The sequence below is a fragment of the Ovis aries genome, chromosome 26 (genome assembly GCF_016772045.2).
Source record: "Ovis aries strain OAR_USU_Benz2616 breed Rambouillet chromosome 26, ARS-UI_Ramb_v3.0, whole genome shotgun sequence".
NCBI lineage: Eukaryota > Metazoa > Chordata > Mammalia > Artiodactyla > Bovidae > Ovis > Ovis aries.
The window spans coordinates 16,874,464-16,901,374 of record NC_056079.1 but is presented as its reverse complement, the minus strand read 5'-3'; positions in this window follow the sequence as shown (position 1 = coordinate 16,901,374).

Genomic DNA, 26,911 nt, shown 5'->3' with positions numbered 1-26,911 from the left:
TCTATTTCCCTCAATATCCCACTAAGATTTTGCTCTTTTTTCTAAGAAAGAAGATGAATCAAATAGATCTCAAAGAAAAAAAATACACTGAAATTAAGATGTGAGTAATTTAGTGACCTCCTAACAAAATAATTTCTATTTCTCCTAAAAAGAATCCAAGGTAATTTTTCAAGAATGTGGAAGAAACATAAAATTGAAACCTAATGAGATATGGAGGTCTGGAAAAATCAGTGTAGGATATCTGGTTGAGAAGTCACAAAATGTTCAAAAAAAAAAAAAAGATTATAATCTCTTATTGCTGCCAAAAAAATAAAAAGTGGCCCTCAGCTGAGTCATACATGAGCTCCAGGACAATCTCACTCACTTCAGTAATCATATTTTTAGTCACATGTATTATTGATTGGATGGGCTACCCAGGCACTTCAGCAGTTAAGAATCTTGCCTGTCGATGCAGGAGACATGGGTTCGATCCCTGGGCTGGGAGTATCTCCTGGAGAAGGATATGGCAACCCACTCCAGTTTTCTTGCCTGGGAAATCCCATGGACAGAGGAGCCTGGTGGGCTACAGTCCATGGGGTTGCACAGAGTCCAACATGACATAGTGACTGAAAACACTATTGATACTTAATACATCTTTTCCTTTCTTTTCTAAAGATTCAGAGATGACAAAAATCAAATGACATTTCCTATTCAGGGGTACAAGCCAAAGAGAACCCAAGTTTTGGAGGGACTTCCCTGGCAGTCCAGTGGTTAAGACTTTGTGTTTCTAATGCAGGAGGCATGTGTTCGATCCCCAGTTGGGGAATTAAGATTCTACATGCTGAGGGAACTGGGCCAAACAAAAAACAAGAGAACCCAAGTTCTGGAGTGTTTACTTTTAACCAACTTATACAACATTCTCATCTGGGGAAATTAATTCATTTCCAAAAGTTACTTTGAACTTGTGTTTGAAGGGACAAGAAGACTTTGTCAAAACATTGCTTTATGTTTTGAGAGAATAAATGGCAGGACAAAATGAGATTGTTATTAACCTTATAGTCCTTTCATTAGCCTCATCTTTCTGACTAGAGAGAAATGAGATGCTAGTAAAATGCTTTCTTTGCATTTTGCCAACCTAACAGAAGATGGCTTTATTTAAATTATGGCTCATTTCATTGCCATGGTGCTATATATTAGAAATGGATTACCCCATTTCTTTTGTAATAGCTTCATTATATTTGGGGGGAGTCATTCTTTTATTTTTTAAAATAAGAAATAATGAGTGTATAAAAGTGAAATCTTTATTTTTATTGTGCCTACGATTTCAAATAAAGCATACTGTGTGTAATTATAGCATGAAATTGAATTCAAGACAATTATTATTTTCTGAGCAAAATAAGATTGCTTACAAGAGGTTTTTTTTTTTAATCAAATATCACTTGTTGTCAACTTTTTAAAGCTTTATAGTAAGTCTGACACCACTTTCTAGCAAGTAGAAAGAATTGGTCAAAAATGCAAACTCTTCCTAACTCTCTGTTTTCTGAGTGATCTTAACATACCCTTATTCAGAGTAATAGCTTTTATGGTCTTCGAAATATTTTCAAATTTTTTTAACTTTTAGGTTGTATTGGGGTACAGCCAATTACCCAAGGGAGATCAACCCTGAATATCCACTTGAAGGGCTGATGCTGAAGCTCCAGTATTTCAGTCATCTGATGCGACCAGATGACTCATTGGAAAAGTTCCTGATGTTGGGAAAGACTGAGGGCAGAAGGAGAAGAGGGCATCAGAGAAAGAGATGGCTGGATGGCATCACCGAGGCAATGAACATGAACTTGGGCAAAATCTGGGAGATGGTGAGGGACAGAGGGGCCTGGCATGCTGCAGTCCAGGGGTCACAAAGAGTTGGACACGACTGGGTGGCTGAACAGCAACAACAACACAGCCAATTAACAATGTCAGGACCATTTCAGGTGAACAGCAGAGGAACTCAGCCACAGGTACACATGTATCCATTCTCCCCGCCAAACTCAAACTTTTCATTAGCTACTCACATTTTTTTAATCTCTAAGCTGGTAAAATTTTTAATTAAACTCTTAAAGAACAAACAGGAATGAATTCCTGAGGTCCTGGGGGAAGGGTGACGCTAGAAACAAGCCAAGGAGCGTGTGTACTCAGTGGCTCAGCCGTGTCCAACTCTTTGCACTCTGTGGACTGTAGCCCGCAGCACAAGTTAAATGAGACACCGTTGCCTGAAAACTGAATGCCTTGTACTGCTTCTCATGTTCTCTTTAGAACTTATTTTGTGTGATATAAAAAAAATAAGCTCAAGTGACCTCGAAGAATTTTCAGTCAAAGGGAAAGTACATATATAAGTGAAAATACTGAAAAAGAACACCAGGGTGGCATACTGGTACACTCGGCAGTCATCAAGTGGAACAGCCTACTGGTCTGGGTTATCCGCTCAGAGTCTGAAAACAAAAATGACTGGAACTGAGGTTAGTGACCGCAGGCTGACTCCCTGAGGTCAGGGCCATGAGGAATGCTCTAGGAAATAGAGGATTTAAATCAGGGCTAAGTTGCCAAAGCAGTATTTCTTCTTGTGACATATCCTATGTTAATTTCCCTAAGTGACATTCAATACACAAAAGAATTCAGTCCTTACACTGTCTCCTTAAATTGGACAATACGCTTATTTCTTGAAAACTGTTTTCAGAGAAGCAACCATATGCCTTTATTTACTCTATAACTTAAGACAGGGATATGCAACTTCAGTATTAAAAAGAGATGCTCAATATAGAATGATAGGTAGTTACAAGTTATAAGAGGAATTATAGACACCACTTAAAGAACAAGAGTAAAACAACTACTTTAAAAAATGGTTTGCTTTTTTAAAATCCAAAGATGCTATGAGAACCCCTAGGACTCCATGTACTTAAATATATTCCATTTCCAAACAAGTGTCTAAAAGCACTTCTATAAAATCGAGAGAAAAAAAATTTGCTGTTACTCGTCCTCATATTCATACTGTAGGAACATCCTAAACTAGTTTTGGACATGGATACTGGTAACCAGTACTAGCCAAATCTTAACGATTTTTATTAGGTCAATCTCAGTTTTTACCTCCTTGCCCTGGCTCTCCACACAACTGTGAATCTGAGATCAGAGATTATGAATCAGTAAGTCTTATGGGGACTTCCCTGGTGGTCCAGTGGTTGAAAATCCACCCTGCACTTCAGGGGACATGTGTTCCATCCCTGGTCAGGGAATAAGATCCCACCTGCTGCGGAGCAACTAAGCCTGCACTTCGCGACTAGAGGGCCTATGCACCACAATGAAAGATCCCACACGACGCAACTAATGTCTGGTATAGCCAAATAAATAAACTTAAAAAAAATAAACACATAAACTCTTGTGCCTGGAAAGAAGTAGGTGCATCATGAGTGACAGTGAAAGAAGGAAAAAGAAAAAGAGGGAGGAAAGGAGGAAGAGGATAAGGAAGGGAGGGAGGGATGAGCGGAAGGAAAGAAGGAAAAGAGCGAGGGAGGAAGGGAGTAAAAGGGGGAGGGAAACAGAGAACAAAAATTCAGTCATGAAAAACCCAGATCCCCAACCAGCAAAACAATTTAAGAAGGAAAGACAAAACTATTTATCCAAAATAGCTCTGTATTTCAGAAATAAATGTCTTTCAGACTTTGAAAACTGTTGTTGTTAAGGATCCTCTTAAATCCTTGGATAAGCATCCTCTGCAGTTCCCGCCTAGTGGAGAGACTGCGACAGAGGTCTGTCCTGAGAGGCACAGTATCAAGGGTGGTAAATCAACATATTAAGTTTAAATAAATGCCTTCGATGTGACTGGATTCCTACCATCTTTTATCACTACCATTTTTAAACAGTAACAGACCAATGCAGTGTTATATATTTGAAGCAAAAAGAGGGAAGAATTTATGAATGCCTCCCACAGAGCCATTTTATCCAAATGCCCTCCTTTCAGCATCCAGAAATCAATCATGAGCTGTGTACAGAGACAGCTGTGGTCCTCTGGCACTATGGGCTAATGAATTTTTAAATGCAGTCCTCGCACTACTTCTGAGACTTAAGGAAACTTAAGAGACTTTCAAGCCCCTCTGAATGATGTTCTTAGGTACAAAGAGAAGTATCTTGAATATTTGGCTCAGAAGATCTTCATTTTTTTTAGCGGCTTCAAAGTTTATGTTGTAAATAATGCTTCAACTTCATATGAAATTCTGAAAGTTTTGCAGCATCCTAATGAAATTTGGACCTTCAGGATTGTGTTTTAGAACGTGGAGATGTCTTCTGTACTTGTGCCTATTCGCCCCAGGAGGCATCCAAAGTCTGAATGTATACATCTTTGTTGGCTGGGAAACCGGGCAGTCTGCTTATTGCTATGACATTTGAGTAACAGGACAGCGTGAAGACTGACAAAGCTCTTCAAGGAATAATGAAAATCAGGGACTTTTTTTTAAGATGCAAATTAAAGGTAACTTCAGAAATTAATTCAGGAAGAGCAATGAGCAGAGAATACCATTCTCAAGCTGAAAGTCAGGAACAATGGCAGAACTGCCCAAATGGAGAAACTGCTATTTTCATAAATGGTCAGGACTAGGGTAACTATACAAAGTCTTTGCCCAAGAGAGTCCTGTTTTAACACTACTATACAATAACCCCCATGATTTAACATTCACCCTAGAAAATTATTTTTAATGAAGAATCACTATTAATAGTTACAGCAAAGTAAGTCAGAATGCTTTTGATAGACTTTCTCTTTGTACCTCCAGCTTTGACACTGGTCTCATAGAGACAGTATGGGGCATGAGAACAGTGAACAGAGTTCTCCCGTTAGTAGGTGGTTATATCTGAGAGACTGAAACCCACCACTCTTTTCCCAATATTTTCTAAATGCACCATAACTAACCCCCTCCTCCCAAGAACACTTTGTGGGTTCCCTGATAAATGCAATGTTCTCAGCAATCCCACTTCTGAGTATGCATCCAAAGGAAATGAAAATAGGGTATCAAAAACACAACTACATCCCCACATTCACTGCTGCGTTATTCAAAACAGCCAAGATAAGGGCATGACCTAAGTGTCCACTAATGAATGAACGGATGGATCAAGAAGATGTGGTATACACAGTGGAGTACTACTCAGCCATGAGAAAGGAGGAGATTCTGCCATTTGTGACAACATGGATGAACCTTGAAGGGCATTCCGGTAAGCAAAATAAACACACGAATACTGTGGTCTTATTTATACGTAGAATCTAAAAACAAAGTCAAACTCACAGAAACAGAGCAGAAAAGTTGCTGTTCGAGGCTGGAAGGGTGAGGAAAATAGGGAGAGATTGGTAAACGGCTACAAACTTCGAGGTATAATATGAATAGGGTCTGAGGATTCAATGTAAGACATGATGACTGGAGTTGACAGCACTGTATTATATATCTGAAATTTGCTAAGACTGCAGAACTGAAATGTTCTCACACACACACACACACATACACACACACACAAATAAAGATGTGGAGTGATGAGTGTGTTAATTAACTAGACAAGGGAATCCTTTTACCGTGTGTATGTGTTTCAAATCTCCACAACGTTCACTTCAAATATCTTTCAGCTTTGTCAATTTTATTTTAATAAAGCCAACTTTTAAAATGAAATAGTCTCCAACATGAGCAGCTGTGGTATGCCAGCTTTTTCTAATCTTAACAGTGATAGCCGTATTCTAATTACTGACCCTGCAGACCACCTCGGTCTAGCAGACAAATTGCGAGGTAGCCTGTCTGTCCCTCAACTTGTGAAATGCCAAGAAGCCACTGGACTGAAAATCTGTAGGGTCGGTGAGAATATGGAAAGGTACAAGCTAAGTGTATACAGCTTAAATGTAGGGATAGAGGCAGAGTAGTTTGGCCATACAATACAGATAGTTTTTCTTGTTTTGTTTTTTTAACTCACTGGTTAATCACTGGGATCTTCCATCACTATAAGACTATGGTGTTGCCCAGCAGTGTAAATTAGCAATAAAAGTCATTTCTGATGTGTACCCATGTTTTAAAAGATGTTTTTAGAGATAATAGAATATAATGATTCACACTACAGACTCTTGAAGACATATATATATATATACACACACACATAGATATAAATATATAACTTGATTTGAATTCCCTATGTGCTTGCTATTCCAGCTTAAGGACCTTGAACAAATTTCTGTGTCTCAGTTTCTCACCTATAAAGTGATGAAAATACCACTGCCAAGTTTATAGAAGTGAGTTAAAAGACCAGTGAGTTAACATAGGTAAAACACTTAGAACTGCATGTACTTGGCACAAGGGTTACGTAAGTGTAAGACATCATTGCTTATGAAGCACCTAATATACGCTGAACATTGTACAGAATCTAAAATTAAAACGTTGACTGCCTTCCATTTTAATAGAATTCTAATTCTTGATTATAGTCCCTACAACTAAAGATGAAAAGTATTGCTTTACTCTCTTCTTTTAGTGAAGGAAAGAAAAAAAATCAAGAAGTTTCCAAAGCATTCATAGAAACCATTTTTAAAAAAATACTGTAGGCATTAAACCCACGGTTCAATCAGGCATACTTTTTATTCCATTGCCATCATTTCTAATAAGAAATCCTTGGTAACCATCTGAAAACTTTATCCAGGGAGAACATAGGAAACAGAACTCACCTATATAGAGAAGGTAATAGCTTCCATTTATTACGTGCAGACTTTGTGCCAGCCACTGTTCTAAGCACTTTGTGGACCTAATTCATTCACACAGCTCCAAGAGGTCTCTTCCAGGCTGGGCGAGACTCCACAGGGGAATCCTGGCTTCACTCCCAGCAACAGTCCACAGGGCAAACTGGATGTGGAGCAGAGAGCTAGGGGAAGAGTCCGCCTCCCAAAGCACTGTTGCTTCATTTTTGTTTCTCTGTTTCTCTGTGGAACTGAACAGCCAGAGTGGTATTTATAAGGGTAGTGGGGCAGGCAAAGAGGGGGTGGGACTCATCAGATAACAAGAGACCAAATTCCAACAAAAGAAGCAAAAAGTCTCCCCACCAGGCTACACCTACCCTTAGATTTTACTCCCTGTCACATTAGCAGGACCTCATTCCGGGTTCCCAGGTGGCGCTAGTGGTAAAGAACCCGCAGGCCAATGCAGGAGACACAAGAGACAGCAGGCTCAATCCCTGGATTGGGAAGATCCCCTGGAGAAGGAAATGGCAACCCATTCCAGTATTCTTGCCTGGAGAATCCCCATGGACAGAAAAGCCTGGTGGGCTACAGTCCGTGGGGTTGCAAAGAGTCGGACACAACTGAAGTGACTTAGAACACACAAATCCCAGGATTAAGAAGACACAGAAGAAATGCAAAACTGCAGCAGCAGAAACTCAATCAGCTTGGGAGGGTCTGCCCAGACACCTCAATAGCTGCAATGGATGCCGCTCCATAGGCAGGGACCAAGCACAGCGGCCTGACGGATGTTAACAGACCCAGCTGGACTCAGAATCTTCTGGAGTCCTTATCCTGGATCTGCTCGTTGTCAGGGTCCAAATGACTATGCTGGACAAACCAACTACCTTTGGTAAATCACCCCTGGTTCCAGCTCTCCTCCCTTCACCCCAGGAGCCCTTCTATACCCTGACTACACACGCAGGAGAAAGAAGTCTGGGTACAGACTGCTTAGAGTCAGCAACAGGCCATCTTTCCTTTGCTATCTGTCAATTTTTTTAATTAACCTATTTTTCCAAGATTCAGATAGGCATGATTTTATGCAACCTAGCACACTAATTGATAATCATGTGAAAATCACTGATCAATTCATAAAAATGTTTACACTGAAGGCTGACAGTTGCATGGTTGGATGGTGGCTATTTAAGAGTTTTTACATTCTTCTGGCTTTTGGGGAAACTAACCTTATGATTTTTACAATGTGTATTCTGAACTTAAACGTAGTATGTGAATATATTTATTTGAACAGAACATGAGTTAGGCACACTTAATATATCTTCTAAAATCTGTATGGAGTGACAAGTACCAAACACTGTTCTCACCATTTTGATCAATGAGCTCATTAAGAGTTGTATCCACGGAGAATAAAATACAGTATACAGATTCACAAAATGCACTGATGTTTTATTACTAACTATTAAGGCCCACTAGAAGGATATGTTATGCCACGTGAACATGAAAAATGGGCCAGTGACATGAACAGAGAGTTCAAAAACTAGGAAATGCAACATATAAACACATTCATGAAAAATTAAAGGAAAGTGCAAATAAAATACATTTCCCTTTTAAATCTCTTCAATTAGGAAAAAGTGGTTTTAAATTATAATATTTCATGCTGTCAAGGGAACAAAGAAATGGGGATGCTCATGCATATCTGATCGTGTTTTTAAATGCTGCAACACTTTCAGAAAGCAATTCGGCAATCTGTTAGAACCATAAAAAATATTCATACTTCCTGTGCCAGAACCCCCTTTTATGTAAATCTGTCTTAAGGAAATAACCTGAAACACTGGAAAAGTTGCAAATGTGATTCAGTATTACTTCATATAGCACCCACATAGAAATAAATTAAATTCCCAAAAATAAATAATCAAATTATAGCAAATTTTATAGTCAGTAGAACATAATGCATCCTAATACATTTAATAAACAACCATTTAATAAATGCTTATGCAGCAATATGAAAATGCTTATGACATAATGGTAAATAACAACATCCTATCATTTGGGAGCAACTCATATAAATAAAGATGAATAATATATTTTTTAAAAAAACTAATTCATACAATTCCATAAAAACAAGTATGTATATGGGAAAAGATGATAAAAATTTACAAAATGGATCTAAGTAATTATTTTGGCATGATGGCTTTGCTTTTTATCTTTCTTAACAATTTTTGATGCAATTATACTACTCTTTAGATAATAAACATACTTTGAAGAATTCCTGAGTTAACTATATGAATTTAAAGAAACACAGAATGTCATACATTGGGAAATTTAAAAGTATTTTTTCCTAAAGAACACCAAGGTCAAGAAAAAATTGAATGCATAACAACATACTGTTTAGAAAACTGTGAAAATCAATACATTTCATATTAATTCTCATGGGATCTAATCAAAACAAAGCTAGAGTCCTAAATTTAAATACTTTTTCTAAGAAAAAGGGAAAAATAAACTTTATCAACTAAAGAATGTTTTAAACACACAAAGTAAAAGGAAAGAAGGAAGGAGGGAGGGAGGGAAAAAGAAGAGCAAGAGATACAATTTAATATATATATACTACATTTGAAGAAAGTAGGGAAAACCACTAGACCATTCAGGTATGACCTAAATCAAATCCCTTATGACTATACAGTGGAAGTGAGAAATAGATGCGAGGGACTAGATCTGATAGATAGAGTGCCTGATGAACTACGGATGCAGGTTTGTGACATTGTACAGGAGACAGGGATCAAGACCATCCCCATGGAAAAGACATGCAAAAATGCAAAATGGCTGTCTGGGGAAGCCTTACAAATAGCTGTGAAAAGAAGAGAAGCAAAAAGCAAAGGAGAAAGGAATGATATAAGCATCTGAATGGAGAGTTCCAAAGAATAGCAAGGAGAGATAAGAAAGCCTTCCTCAGCAATCAATGCAAAGAAATAGAGGAAAACAACAGAATGGGAAAGACTAGAGATCTCTTCAAGAAAATTAGAGATACCAAGGGAACATTTCATGCAAAGATGGGCTCAATAAATGAGAGAAATTGTATGGACCTAACAGAAGCAGAAGATATTAAGAAGAAGTGGCAAGAATACATGGAAGAACTGTACAAAAAAGATCTTCATGACCCAGATAATCATGATGGTATGATCATTCATGTAGCCAGATATCCTGGAATGTGAAGTCAAGTGGGCCTTAGAAAGCATCACTATGAATAAAGCTAGTGGAGGGGATGGAATTCCAGTTGAGCTGTTTCAAATCCTGAAAGATGATGCTGTGAAAGGGCTGCACTCAATATGCCAGCAAATTTGGAAAACTCAGCAGTGGCCACAGGACTGGAAAAGCTCAGTTTTCATTCCAATCCCAAAGAAAGGCAATGCTAAAGAATGCTCAAACTACAGCACAATTGCACTCATCTCACATGCTAGTAAAGTAATGCTCAAAATTCTCCAAGCCAGGCTTCAGCAATACGTGAACTTCCAGATGTTCAAGCTGGTTTTAGAAAAGGCAGAGGAACCAGAGATCAAATTGCCAACATCCGCTGGATCATCGAAAAAGCAAGAGAGTTCCAGAAAAACATCTATTTCTGCTTTATTGACTATGCCAAAGCCTTTGACTGTGAATCACAATAAACTGTGGAAAATTCTGAGAGAGATGGGAATACCAGACCACCTGACCTGCCTCTTGAGAAACCTATATGCAGGTCAGGAAGCAACAGTTAGAACTGGACGTGGAACAACAGACGGGTTTCAAATAGGAAAAGGAGTATGTCAAGGCTGTATGTTACCCTGCTTCTTTTAACTTCTATGCAGAGTACATCATGAGAAACGCTAGACTGGAAGAAACACAAGCTGGAATCAAGATTGCCAGGAGAAATACCAATCACCTCAGATACGCAGATGACACCACTCTTATGGCAGAAAGTGAAGAGGAACTAAAGAGCCTCTTGATGAAAGTGAAAGAAGAGAGTGAAAAAGTTGGCTTAAAGCTCAACATTCAGAAAATGAAGATCATGGCATCTGGTCCCATCACTTCATGGCAAATAGATGGGGAAATAGTGGAAACAGTGTCAGACTTTATTTTTGGGGGCTCCAAAATCACTGCAGATGGTGATTGCAGCCATGAATTAAAAGACGCTTACTCCTTGGAACGAAAGTTATGACCAACCTAGATAGCATATTCAAAAGCAGAGACATTACTTTGCCAACAAAGGTCCGTCTAGTCAAAGCTACGGTTTTTCCTGTGGTCATGTATGGATGTGAGAGTTGGACTGTGACGGAAGCTGAGCGCCGAAGAATTGATGCTTTTGAACTGTGGTGTTGGAGAAGACTCTTGAGAGTCCCTTGGACTGCAAGGAGATCCAACCAGTCCATTCTAAAGGAAATCAGTCCTGGGTGTTCTTTAGAACGAATGATGCTAAAGCTGAAACTCTAGTACTTTGGTAAACTCATGCGAAGAGTTGACTCATTGGGAAAAGACTGATGCTGGGAGGGATTGGGGGCAGGAGAAGGGGACGACAGAGGATGAGATGGCTGGATGGCATCACTGACTCGATGGACATGAGTTTGGGTGAACTCTGGGAGTTGGTGATGGACAGGGAGGCCTGGCATGCTGCAGTTCTTGGGGTCGGACACAACTCTGCGACTAAACTGAACTGAAACTACATTTTGGGCAAAATTTACAGAAATTGTGCTACCTAAGTCTAGGATCAGATATAAACGAAAATATAATTTTATAATTTAATGTTTGAAATGTTTAGCCTCCTTAGAAGCTATCCAGCATTACAAATTAGTGTACAATGTAGTGTAGTAAATTTCAACTGTATCTCATATCTAAAGGAATATGATCCGGTGACTAGGATGTGAAATAAAGTAGTCCATTCATTTTGGAGCAAGATTTCAGAAAACAGGATTCAGTTTTGTAGGTTTTATTTTCCTATGGGGTGGGGCAGTGGCGGGGGGGTCGCTGGTAGGTAGAGAACAGTAAAAATGGAAACAATGGTTAATATAAAAGAATGAAAAGAGTATTCCAACTTCAGCCAAATGAGTGTGATTCCATACAGGGCTTAAGTACTTGTCAGACGAATCGATATGTGATCGGGAAAACAAAACAGGAGCCTAGACTCAGTTTGTGTTCCTCAACTGGAAACTCTTAAGACAAGAAACTGGATTCAAATTTTCTTTGGGAGCTTTTCAAATCAACTGGGAGGGAGATTTCAGAAAGCTCCACATCCTCCTTCTTAAGAGACGCAGGTGGACAGGGAAGGAGGAGCTGTCCAACAAGGTGAAGGAGACCTCCATGGTTGACCAGAAGGATGGGACAAGTCAGCGTATCTACCATGCACAGATATACAGAGTCAGTAAGAAGAGGGGGGACTGGGGAACAGACATACGTATTGAAAGCTCAGTGCAGGCATGGTGAACCCTAGGCTTAGGAGAGTAACAGTAATGTCAGACACCACAGGTGGTCGAGGTCTACTCATTTACTGCCACCAGGATATATAGTCTTAAGGACATGCAGCTGAATGGGACCACTGTAGCTGCAGCTGAACACCATCACCACAGCTTAAAAGAGATTTTATAGAGAGAGGCATTGGGTTTCCCCAGTGGCTCAGTGGTAAAGCCTGCAATGCAGGAGATGTGGGTTCAATCCCTGGGTCACGAAGATCTCTTGGAGGAGGAAATGGCAACCCACTCCAGTATTCTTGCCTGGAGAATCCCATGGACAGACGAGCTTGGTGGGCTACAGTCCACGGGGTTGCAAAGAATCAGACATGACTGAGCACCCCCACACACACTGTCCACACGTATGTAGACCTATTTGTCTGCATATATGTGTGTATGGTTTGCCAGGTGGCTCAGTGGTAAGCAATCCACCTGCAATGCAGGAGACCCGGGTTCAATCCCTAGGTCAGGAAGATCTCCTGGAGAAGGAAATGGCAACCCACTCCAGTATTCTTGCCTGAGAAATGCCATGGACAGAGGAGCCTGGTGGTTACAGTCCATGGGGTCACAAAAGTCAGACACAACTGTGCGACTGAGCATGCAGACACATATATGTGTGTACACATCATTTCATAATGTCAGAAGATTACTTAGCAAAGGGTCAACATTTACTCCCAATTAAATATCTGGAAACAGGCAGAAACAGTTTCTTCCTCAATAAAACAAAATTCCTTTAATCTAAAGGTTAATATTAAACTCAATCCAAAATCCTAGTCATTCCCTTTAAAAATGGGACAAAAATCAGGATGTCAACTACTGCCATTCTGTAGTATTTGTGAAGTTTGGGTGATATACTAAGATATAACCAGAAATATTGGGATTGGAAAAGAAATTAACAAAATATTATTGTTTGCTTATAATAAAATAAATAAGAAACTTCTTAAAATGTCACTTGGATTTTTTAATAACCTTATGAAAATGATACAAAAGAAAATCTCAATAATGGGCACAACTATCAACAACACACAGCTAAAAATAATGAAAATTAAATGTTGTATTTGTATTCAAAATTTTGAGAATGAAAGTAAAAGTATAATACATGATCCTATATATGAGAAGTTTAAAATCTTTTTTATAAACACTTTCTAAAAATTAACAAGGTTTTCTGACTTCTAGATAGCTCTCCACTTGTGTCATTATACTAAAAGAAAAATTTGTTGAGACCTCTAGTTTACTCTTTTCTAAACCCAAGATTTCATGTCAGTTCTCATCCTACTGGACCTCTTCTCATGATTTATACATGCCAGCCATGCCCTGTTTGGAAACTCTTATCCTCTCCTGAACTATTCAAAATTCTTTCTCTCCTAGTTTCCTCTAAGCTCTAATTTCTGCTTCCCATCTGCTTTGACTTTCCCTTTCTAGATATTAATATCTTTTGAGCTCCCTCAGTGTTTTTCCTTATCCTCACTTGCCACCAAAACTAAAATATCTGTTTATGTACTATAGTTTGACCTTTACCACGACTAACATATCTGCTACACACTCCAGACAGCAAGCATCCAATTTACTTTTGAATAGCCAGTACCTTCTTAGCACAGAGCTCAGCACATAGCAGATACTTAATAAATTTTGTTAAATAAATGAACAAATTAAAAGTTATTAATTTTTAACTTACAAACTAAATTCTAAATAAAACTTTGGAAAGGATTTCTAAAGTGTTTTCCAAAATGTTCTGAAACAGTATGGTTAAAATATTCTTAAATGTAAGAATAGCTTTTTAAAAAAGGAATCTGAGAGGGTTCTCCTAGACTATATTACTCATCACCAGTGAAAGTCATCTGGAAAAACCACCATGAGATATGGCTACAGATACTGTAGAATGTCTGAAATTAAAACAATCGACTTATGAGGGTTGCCAAGTACGTGATGAAGCTGGAATTCTCACATGCTGGTGCTGCAAATGTACAATTGTATAGAACTTTAGGAAACCATGTGCCAATTTCTTTTAAACTTAAAAGCTGTATATACCACATGACTCGGTCAATTTTAGGAGTTTTCAGAAAGTCCAAAGAAAATAAAAGCATGTGTCTGCACAAAAAGTTTTACCAAAAAAAAATGTTTAACAGCAACTTTGTTTGCAGAGAAGGGAGGAATAAAGAAGACCAGAAAAGTCAATGTGATAACTTTCTACATAAAACTTTTTTTTTTTTTTTTAGCTCTAAGAAAGTTAACATATGAGGAAGAGCTATATAATGGTAGTAGGAACTAGGAAACACAAATAGGTCTTATCTAGGGTGGGTGAGTGACCGAGTATAGTGAGCAAAACTACACACACACGTTGAATTTTTGCCCTTAGCTGGACTTTGTGTTCCCAGAATGGGTTTTGCTTAGTAGATAAGTTGTAAGCAAGGATGTTGTTTGGGGTGATGTCAGTCAGACAGACTGAATGAATGGAAGAATGGACTATCTGAGTAGAAGACATCAATCTAAAATTAAATCTTCCTCAAACCTGCCCAGAGCAACTTATGCTATCCTTTCAAGGGTGAGATGACTGATAGCAAAGTAGCAAGTACATGGATTCTTAAATAAATCTACGTGTGTGGTTCAGAGTTATGCTATTCCATGAATTCTTTCTGATACACAGGGACACAGCTTGGTGCTGATGTCTCTGCAGTCCACCAAAAACATTTTCCGTGTATTTGTTTTTCCTCTGTACTTCTACATGGCATGTGAAATTATTTATTCCCCACAACAGTCTAGAATTATACGGGCAGTACAGAACAAGCCACAGAGCAAGACAGCTGAAATGTAAAACAAGTGACAGGGATGTGGCCACGGCAAGACAATCGTAAGATGGGCTGGGGTTGTGACTCACAGACAAAGACAGTAAACCCATACTTTATCCTCTAAACAGGAGGCACAAGGTGTGAGTCTATACCAATATAAACAGATGACTGGATAAATACATACATGAGAGGAAAGAGGCAAATCTCTCTTGCAGATGACTTTCAAGTGATTTATGGAGATATTTCACCCTTGATGTGGGGGCACAAATCACAATTCCATCGAGTTGCACATGGTGACTTCCTTCTAAAGAGTACAGTGTGGAAAAGAGTGGAGGAAAAGCAACTTCCAGTGGAGAAAACTCATCAACACTTCCTCAGTCAAGTGATCACTTTTAAGATCTACAATAATAAATCATTTTGACAGCATGTACCCTTGATATGATATGATGAAAATGGCCCATCACATCTATACTCTTCCTCCCCAAAACCCATCATCCCAGTCTAGTCATGAGAAAAACACTAGGTAAACTCCAACAGTGGGACACACTTCAGAATAATTAAGTATTCTCAAAACTCTCAAGGTTACTGAAATCAAGGCAAGCCTGACAAACTCTCCCAGACAGGAAGACCCTAAGGTGATAAGGCAAGTGAATCTAACATGGGTTCTTGAATGAGATCTTGAAACAGAAAAATGGCATAGATAAAAGTAGGAAAATCTGAATCAAATATGGACTTTAATAATAATGTATCAAAATAGGCTTATTAATTGCACAAAGGTATGGTACTAGTATAAAGGGCTTCCCTGGTGACTCAGTGGCAAAGATCCACCTGCCAAGGCAGGTGACGTGGGTTCAATCCCTGGGTCAAGAAGATCCCCTGGAGAAGCAAATGACAATCCACTCCAGTATTCTTGCCTTGAAAATCCCATGGACAGAGAAGCCTGGCGGGCTACAGTTCAGAGGGTCACAAAAGAGTCAGACATGACTTAGCTACTAAACAAGCACCACCACCATAGTAATATAAGATGCCAATACTAGTGGAAACTGGATACAGAGGATATGAGAACTCTCTGTACTGTCTTCTCATTTTTCTGTAAGTGTAAAACTGTTCTGAAAACAAAATTTATTATCAAAAGCTGCAAGATGCAATCATCTAGGCAAAGGGTTGAAAACATTCAAAATCAATCCCTGAAGGATCAGAAAGGTTTCAAGAGCAGACTTTCATAGTGAATGTTTATAATCTTCCCCAAGTATGCATCACTGGACTTTTATCATTTATAATTTCTACAGAATTTCAGTTGTGTTCAATTCACCCATTACTTTTGCTTCTCTTAAGCTAAAACTGTATATATTTTTTGCCCAAGTGATACCATCACACAATCCTCAAGTATGAAAAGTATGCCCACCAAAAACTCTACCTCCCAGACTCAGAAACCAGTTGTTATTACTTCTTTGTGTATCTGCCAGAGATAGTTTATATGTCCATCAAGAAAATATGTATGTGTGTGCGGGTTTTTCCTTCCATTTCTAGACAAATGCTTGCATACCACCTATGTTGTTCTGCACGTTGCTTTTTCTAAGTAAGCCATACATCTCTGAGATTTTTTTAAGTAATTAATAAGCTTTGTTATTTTAAAAGTGTAAGAAAGGCCAAGAATTATGCTCAACGAAGAGGTGAAACTAGAACTGTAGTTGATAAACCAGGATGTATGGATGCAAGAATGGAGGAATGAGGTAATATATGCTTGTCGGGGTTGCGGGGCGGGGGGGGAGGATTCAAGTTGACTGTATACATTCTATAGGCTAGTATAAGCAAAGGTAACTAATTATCAGTATTGCATTATAAACATCCATAGGAAAAATATGTGCTTTAAATGTCATCTAATATAGGGACTGAATTTATATTCTCTTGTGAAAAATGAGGAGAAACCAATCCCTGAATAAGAGAAGGAAGCTCCAAACAGAAGGCATCCTAAAAATAACTCCAGGCAGGCAGAGTCTCCTTAAAGTCATTGATGAGAATTCCCTGGTGGTCCAGTGGTTAGGAATCCACACTTTCACTGCAGGGGGCACGAATTCAATCCCTGGTTGGGGAACTGAGATTCCACATGCCACACAGCATAATGTGCACGCTCAAGATGGAACATTTTGATTACGGTTCATGAGGGTAGACATTTTTGTCCATTCTGTTCACTGTCTGTCCCCGGAGCCCACAATATATATTTAGTTAGTTGGTTAAGATGTATTTGTTGAATGAATCAATAGAGGTTAATCAATAAATAGAAGTAGAATAAATGACAAATCAAGAAGGAAAAATCAGAGAGCTAAGAGACCTACAAAGGTAGCACTGTGTAATGAGCTACGACGCCAGGATTACCAACTTGCAGGTTCACTTGGGGAGGCTGCCCGAGAGGGAAGTGAAAGCGTCATTTGCTCAGTTGTGTCAGACTCTGCGACCATGGACTGTAGCCGCCAGGCTCCTCTGTCCATGGGATTCTTTGCTGAAACTTAGATTTCTCATTTCTAAAATTGTATCAGTAATGCGCCACAGTGAAAAGTATACGCCATACTGAGTTACCGTAAAGGTAAAATACACATACACACTGACACCCACACACAAACACACAAAACATATATACATGTAAATGTAAACAGCATATTCAATTATATCAATATGTATTTTGTATATATGAACACATACATATATATATACACACATATATATCTCTACAGAGAAAGATTACCACGTTGCTTAGTCTTTAAAACAGTGGTTATGATTATAATCAGTGATAGTGGAAGGATTAAAGAATGACTTCAGTGATGCCATGGAAATCTGGGAACTGGGCATTTCAAGAAAGAAGTCAGTAAAAAATCATAATCTAATATAGCAAAATTAAACTCAAACACAACTATAAAGGTAAATGGATAGATTCACCTATTAATAGTAAAAACTACAACTAGAGTCCATGAGCTGCAAGGAAGGATCCCATGTGTCACAACAAGACCTCACACAGCCAAACAAATAAATAAAAATTAAATTTAAAAAAAGAAAATCTGGTTCATATTGCTAAAAAATAAAAAACTGCCTCCAAAGAGAAGCTAAGAGGAAGTGACGGATCATGACTGCATGTAAATTACTAGACAATGATAGAGAGCAGGCTGCTACACACAAAAACAAACACAGACTCAACTATTAATATCAGACTACACGATTCAAGGCAAGTGGAAAAGAGAAGGGTGCTTTGTAATGATACAGATATAATTCACAGTGGAGAATATAACTCTCATAAATCTTTACAGTTTAATTTCACAAAATAAACTAAAACTGCAAGAAGCAATGGAAGTGCCATCATCATGACAGATTTTTCACCTGCTCACCCAGCTCCACAACAGATCAAGGCAATCAGGAATAATGGATACAACCGACAATATTATAATGAAGATTTTTTTATATTTGTATGTATCAAACTCTATAAGCTGAAAACATTTACAGGGAACATATACTGGAAAGCATATTTCAGGGACTGCCCTGATGGTCTAGTGGTTAAGACTTCCCCCTTCCAATGCAGGGGGCATGGGTTTGATCCCTGGTTGGGGAACTAAATCCAACTTGCTGTGCAGTTGTGGCAAAACGAAACAGAAAATGTATTTTATACCATGCCCAAATCATGACTTCAGTGATTTCAAAAAAAAAAATTTATAAATAATGCCACTATAATATCTTTAAAGTAGCAATAACAAAAATACTAAAACTATGAGATAATAAAGCTTTATACACAGACAAATGTAAACCTTAAACTTTGATAGTCTAGTAAAAGTGAATATAAAATAATTATGCATTCAAAGAAAAGACTATAAAAAGAAACAAAATAAAGCAACTGATAACAAAAATAATTTCCCAGGCCCAGATAGCTTCACAGGTGAATTCTATCAAACATTTAGAGACAACATAATGCCTACATCCTTCTAAAACTCTTTTAAAAAACTGCAGAAGGAACACTTCCAAAGTCATTCTATAAGGCCACCATCACCCAATACCAAAATTAGACAAAGACCACACAAAAAAAGAAAATTACAGGCCAATATCATTGATGAACGTAGATGCAAAAATTCTCAACAAAATTCTAGCGAACAGAACTCAATACCACATTAAAAATATCATACACCATGATCAAGTTGGGTTTATTCCAAGGATGCAAGGATTCTCCAATATACTCAAGTCAATCAATGTGATACAACATATTAACAAATTGAAAGATAAAAACCATATGATAGGGAATTCTCTGGCGCTCCAGTGGTTAAGAGTCTGCCTCACAATGCAGGGGATGCAGGTTCAATCCCTGGCTGAGGAACTACGGTCCCACATGCCACACAGTAACTAAGCCCAAGGGCCACAATCGCTGAGCCTTGCCTGCCACAAGTAGACAGTCTAAGTGCTGCAACTAAAACCTGACACAGCCAAATAAACATTGAAAACAAAAAAAATATGATAACCTCAACAGATGCAGAAAAAAACCTTTGACAAAATTCAGCACCCACTTATGATTACAACTCTTCAAAAAATGGGCATAGAAGGAACCTACCTCAACATAGTAAGGCCATATGTGATAAACCCACAGAAAACATTGTTCTCAATGGTGAAAAACTGAAAGCATTCCCTCTAAGATCAGGAAAAAGACAAGAATACCCACTTTCACCACTATTATTCAACATAGATTTGAAGTCCTAGATACGGCAATTAGAGAAGAAAAAGAAATAAAAGGAATCCAGATCAGAAAAGAAGTAAAACTCTCACTGTTTGCAGATGACATGATACTATACACAGAAAACCCTAAAGATACTATCAGAAAATTACTAGAGCTAATCAGTGAATTTAGCAAACTCAGAGTATGCAAAATCAGTACTCAAAAATCACTTGCATTTCTACATACTAACAATGAAAAATCAGAAAAAGAAATTAAGGAATTAACCCCATTCACCCCTGCAACAAAAAGAATAAAGTATCTAGAAATAAACCTACCTAACCTACTCCAGTGTCCTTGCCTGGAGAATCCCAGGGACGGCAGAGCCTGGTGGGCTGCCGTCTATGGGGTTGCACAGAGTCAGACATGACTGAAGTGATTTAGCAGCAGCAGCAAGGAGACAAAAGAATTGTATCCAAAAAAAAAAAAACAATAAGACACTGATGAAAGAAATCAATGATAACATAAACAGATGGAGAGATATTCCATGTTGCTGGGTTGGAAGATCAATACTGTGAAAATGATGAAACTACCAAATGCAATCCACAGACTCAATGTGATCCCTATCAAATTACCAGTGTCATTTTTCACAGAACTAGAACAAAAAAATTTACAATTCATTTGGAAACACAGAAGACCCCGAATAGCCAAAGAAATCTTGAGAAAGAAGAACGAAGCTGGAGAAATCAACCTTCCTGCCTTCAGACTATACTAAAAAGTTACAATCATCAAGACAGTATGGTACTGGCACAAAAACAGAAACATAGACCAATGGAACAAGATAGAAAGCCCAGAGATAAACCCACACACCTTTGACTACTTTATTTTGAACAAAGGAGGCAAGAATATACAATGGGGCAAAGATAACCTCTTTTTCAATAAGTGATGCTGGGAAAACTGGACATGTTCATGTAATAGAATGAAATTAGAACACTTCCTAACACCATACTGAAGTGGTCTGCATTCCTTATCCAGTGTGACAAAATGTGGTCCACTGGAGAAGGGAATGGCAAACCACTTCAGTATTCTTGCCTTGAGAACCCCATGAACAGTGTGAAAAGGTAAAAAAGACAGGACAATGAAAGAAGAACTCCCTGGGTCAGTAGGTGCCCAATAAGCTTCTGGAGAACAGTGGAGAGAGAACTCCAGAAAGAATGACGAGATGGATCCAAAGCCAAAACAACACCCAGCTGCGGATGTGACTGGTGATGGAGTAAAGTCTGATCCTGTAAAGAACAATACTGCATAGGAACATGGAATGTTAGGTCCATGAATCAAGGCAAATTGGAACTGGTCAAAGAGGAGATGGCAAGAGTAAACATCAACACTTTAGGAATCAGTGAATTAAAATGGACTGGAATGGGTGAATTTAACTCAGATGACCATTATATCTACTACTGTGAGCAAAAATCCCTTAGAAGAAATGGAATAGCCATCACAGTCAACAAAAGAGTCCAAAATGCAGTACTCAGATACAATCTCAAAAAGGACAGAATGATCTTTGTTCGTTTCCAAGGCACATCATTCAATATCACAGTAATCCAAGTCTATGCCCCAACCACTAATGCTGAAGTTGAATGGTTCTATGAAGACCTACAAGACCTGCTAGAACTAACACCCCAAAAAGATGTCCTTTTCATTATAGGGGACTGGAATGCAAAAGTAGGAAGTCAAGAAACACCTGGAGTAACAGGCAGATTTGGCCTTGGAGTACAGAAGGAAGCAGGGCAAAGGCTAACAGAGTTTTGCCAAGAGAAGGCACTGGTCATAGCAAGCACCCTCTTCAAACAACACAAGAGAAGACTCTACACACGAACATCACCAGATGGTCAATACCAAAATCAGAATGACTATATTCTTTGTAGCCAAAGATGGAGAAGCTCTATACAATCAGCAAAAACAAGACTGAAAGCTGACTGTGGCTCAGATCATGAACTCCTTATTGCCAAATTCAGACTTAAATTGAAGAAAGTATGGAAAACCGCTAGACCATTCAGGTAAGACCTAAATCAAATCCCTTACGATTATACACTGGAAGTGATAAATAGATTCAAGGGATTAGAGCTGATAGACCAGAGTGCCTGAAGAACTATGGATGGAGGTTCGTGACACTGTACTGGAGGCAGGAATCAAGACCATTCCCAAGAAAAAGAAACGCAAAAGGCACAGTGGTTATCTAAGGAGTCCCAACAAATTGCTGAGGAAGAGCTAAAGGCAAAGGAGAAAAGGAAAGATATTCCCAACTGAATCCAGAGTTCCAAAGAATATAAGAAGAGATAAGAAAGCCTTCCTCAGTGATCAATGCAGAGAAATAGAGGGAAAGAACAGAATGGGAAAGACTAGAGATCTCTTCAAGAAAATCAGAGACACCAAGGGAACATTTCATGCAAAGATGGGCTCAATAAAAGACAGAAACAGTATGGACCTAACAGAAGCAGAAAATGTTAAGAGATGGCAAGAATACACAGAAGAACCATATCAAAAAGATCATCATGACCCAGATAATCACGATGGTATGATCACTCACCTAGAGCCAGACATCCTGGAATGTGAAGTCAAGTTGGCCTCAGGAAGCATCACTATGAACAAACCTAGTGGAGGTGATCGAATTCCAGTTGAGCTATCCTAAAAGCTCAAATCCTAAAAGATGATGCTGTGAAAGTGCTGCACTCAATATGCCTGCAAATTTGGAAAACTCAGCAGTGGTCACAGGACTGGAAAAGGTCAGTTTTCATTCCAATCCCAAAGAAAGGCAATGCCAAAGAATGCTCAAACTACCGCACAACTGCATTCATCTCACACGCTAGTAAAGTAATGCTCAAAATTCTCCAAGCCAGGCTTCAAGGTGAACCGTGAACTTCCAGATGTTCAAGTTGGATTTAGAAAAGGCAGAGGAACCAAACATCAAATTGCCAACATCCGTTGGATCATCGAGAAAGTAAGAGATTTCCAGAAAAACATCTACTTCTGCTTTATTAACTACACCAAAGTCTTTGACTGTGTAGATCACAACAAACTATGAAAAATTCTGAAAGAGATGGGAATACTGCCTCCTGAGAAATCTGTATGCAGGTCAAGAAGTGTAAGTTAGAACTGGACATGAAACAACAGACTGGTTCCAAATCGGGAAAGAAGTATGTCAAGGCTGTATATTGTCACCCTGCTTATTTAACTTCTATGCAGAGTACATCATGAGAAATACTGGACTGGAAGAAGCACAAGCTGCAATCAAGATTGCTGGGAGAAATATCAATAACCTCAGATATTCAGATGATACCATCCTTATGGCAGAAAGTTAAGAGGAACTAAAAAGCCTCTTGATGAAAGTGAAAGTGGAGAGTGAAAATGTTGGCTTAAAGCTCAACATTCAGAAAACGAAGATCATGGCATCTGGTCCCATCATTTCATGGCAAATAGATGGGGAAACAGTGGAAACAGTGGCTGACTTTTATTCTTCTGGGCTCCAAAATCACTGCAGATGGCGACTGCAGCCATGAAATTAAAAGACTCTTACTCCTTGGAAGGAAAGTTATGACCAACCTAGATAGCATATTTAAAAGCAGAGACATCTGCCAACAAAGGTCCGTCTAGTCAAGGCTATGGTTTTTCCAGTGGTCATGTATGGATGTGAGAATTGGACTGTGAAGAAAGCTGAGCACCGAAAAATTGATGCTTTTGAACTGTGGTGTTGGAGAAGGCTCTTGAGAGTCCCTTGCACTGCAAGGAAATCCAACCAGTCCATTCTAAACAAGATCAGTCCTGGGTGTTCATTGGAAGGACTGATGCTGAGGCTGAAACGCCAATACTTTGGCCACCTCATGCGAAGAGTTGACTCATCAGAAAAAACTCTGATGCTGGGAGGGATTGGAGGCAGGAGAAGGGGACAACAGAGGATGAGATGGTTGGATGGCATCACTGGCTCAATGGACATGAGTTTGAGCAAGCTCTGGGAGTTGGGGATGGAAAGGGAAGCCTAGCGTGCTGTAGTCCAAGGGGTCACAAAGAATCAGACATGACTGAGCAACTGAACTAATACCATACACAAGGATAAACTTCAAATGGATTAAAGACCTAAATGTAAGACTAAATAGTATAATACTGTTAGAGGCAAACAGAATACTCTTTGACATAAATCACACAGCAAGATCTTCTATAACCCACCTACTAGAATAATGGAAATAAGAACAAAAATAAACAAATGGGATCTAATTAAACTTAAAAACTTTTGCACAGTGAAGGAAACAATAAACAAGGTGAAACGAAACCTTCAGAATGGGAGAAAATAATAGCAAAGGAAACAAATAACAAATAGTTAATTTCCAAAATATACCAGCAGCTCATACAAGTCGATATGAGAAAAACAAACAACCCAACGAAAAACTGGAAAAAGACATAAACAGACATTTCTTCAAAGAAGATATCCAGATGGCTAACAAAGACATGAAAAGATGCTCAACATTGCTCATTATTAGCGAAACGCAAATGAAAACTTCAATGAGATATCACCTCACACCAGTCAGAATTACCATCATCAAAAAGTCTACAAACAATAAATGCTGGAGAGGGTGTGGAGAAAATGGAACTCTCTTGCACTGTTTGGTGGGAATGTAAATTGATACAGTCACTATGGAAGACAGTACAGAGATTCTTAAAAACCTAGAAATAAAACCACCATATGACCCAGCAAGCCCAACTACTAGGCATATACCTTGAGGAAGCCAAAATTGAAAAAGACACATGTACCCCAATTTTCATTGCAGCAGTATTGACAATCGCTAGAACATGGATGCAATAGATGTCCACTGACAAGATGAATGGATAAAGAAGCTGTGGTACATAGATACAATGGAATATTACTCAGCCATAAAAAAGAATGCATTTGAGTCAGTTCTAATGAGGTGGATGAACCTAGACCCTATTATACAGAGGAAAGTAAGTCACAAAAAGAAACAAATATCATATACTCACACATATGTATGGAATCTAGAAAGACAGTACTGATGAAGCTATCTGCAGGGCAGCAGTGGAGACACAGACAGAGAACAGACCATGGACACGGGGTTGGGCGAGGAAGGAGGGAGGGACGTATGGAGAGAGTAACACAGAAACTTACATTACCATGTGTAAAATAGATAGCCAGCGCAAATTTGCTGTCTGACTCAGGGAACTCAAATTGGTGCTCTCTAACAACCTAGAGTGTGGGATGGGGAGGGAGGTGGGGGGGAGGGGACATATGCGTGCCTATGGCTGATTCATGTTGATGTTTGGCAGAAACACAATTCTGTAAAGCTGTTATCCTTAAAAAAAAATAAAAGAGAGAGAGAGAGAGAGCCACTGAGAACAAAAAAAGAAAAGAAAATCATAAATTGGTAAACAATTACAATTATAAAATTGATATAGTAATAGCTTTTTCAAAATGTATTTATTCACATTTTTCCATTTATTCCCTCAGTTAATAAAAACCAATGAAACTGCTGAATTACCTAATATTAACAATGACTTTCAGTGTGACATACTCATTTTTCTGTTTTACACAATTCCTTAACCTTTGGGCTTTCCCCCATGGCTCAGTGGTGAAGAATCTGCCTGCAGTGCAGGAGCTATATATGCAGGTTAGATCCCTGGGTTGGGAAGATTCCCTGGAGGAGGGCATGGCAACCCGCTCCAATATTTCTGCCTGGAGAATCCTGTGGCCAGAGAAGCCTGCTGCTAAGTCACTTCAGTCGTGTCCGACTCTATGCGACCCCATAGACTGCAGCCCACCAGGCTCCACCGTCCCTGGGATTCTCCAGGCAAGAACACTGGAGTGGGTTGCCGTTTCCTTCTCCAACGCATGAAAGTGAAAAGTGAAAGGGAAGTCGCTCAGTTGTATCTGACTCTTAGCGACCCCATGGACTGCAGCCTACCAGGCTCCTTCGTTCACTGGATTTTCCAGGCAAGAGTGCTGGAGTGGGGTGCCATTGCCTTCTCCCAGAGAAGCCTGGCAGGCTACAGTTCATAGGGTCACAAAGAGTCAAACATGACTGAAGCAACAGCACAGACTGGCTTTTGCATCATCTTAGATGTATCTATACTCTTAGATGTTGTTTTATCTCATCAAGAATTTCTTTTCAGTATCCTAAATAAAAATGCACACCCCATGAATGTTCTTTTCCTTGGTATAACTAAGTTCTTGTATAGCAAGAAGAAGAAAAAAAAAAAAAACCTGGCTCTGGCCATGTTAAACAGGAACAGAATTTGTTGGAAGCGTACCTATAACTTCCTGGCTCAAAGTGAAGGCTTAAGAAACAGATTTATTTATAAAAAGGATGAGATGCCAAGGCAGTCTTAGGGATCTGAGCTATGAGGACTAACTGAGTGTCTCACCAGACTGCATGATCTAAAATAAATACTCTCCAACTATTTTCTTTTAATTTTCCTGTCCCTGTGCCATTCTACTCAAGACATAGTGACCTAGAAGATTTCAACCTCATCTTGTAACTAGAGCAGGGAAGAGCAATTGTTTTTCAGCATACCAAGAAGGAACGCAATGGATAAAGAGGTCTTTCCCCAAAAGGATATTAATGCTGATTATCAAGAGCCAAGACCAGCCAACCAACTTGCATCACACGCAGGGTCCTGTCCCAGTCGCTGCTCCCCACTTCTCCCTTTTCTCTTATCTTCGCTTACCTTCTAATCCTACACACACTCTGTGGAAACTTTATCCCCCACCCCTGCCACCAGGACCTCAGTTATCATTAATACATTCTGCAAATTCTCAAATCTGTATCTTAATCTCAGACCTCTTCCTCAAGCTTCAGATCTTTATTCCCAAGGATCTACTACAAATTTCTTCATTTAAAAAGGGAGCATCCCAAACACCTCACATTCCAAATTAAACTCATTTCTCATTCCACTGCTGCACCCTGGAGTATTTCTTGGAATGGCCTTGATGACTGCCTGAGCAGTGACTATGAGAAAGGACGGAGTCTATTTGATATGGAACCACTGATCCAGATTCTGGAAGGGTTTCAGGCAAAGGAATGCCGGAGGTGAGACTCGTGGACGAACAGGACGTGACAATAGTCAATTCAAAGCAGTGTGTGGGAGGCAAGAGAAGAGGCCTTGGGATAAATAGGGAAGTTTCCTTTAAAAAAAAAAAAAGATACCTGAGCAAAATGTCTGATATCAAAAAGGAACATGAAGCGGGTAGTTCAATATGGATGAAGCACAGAAG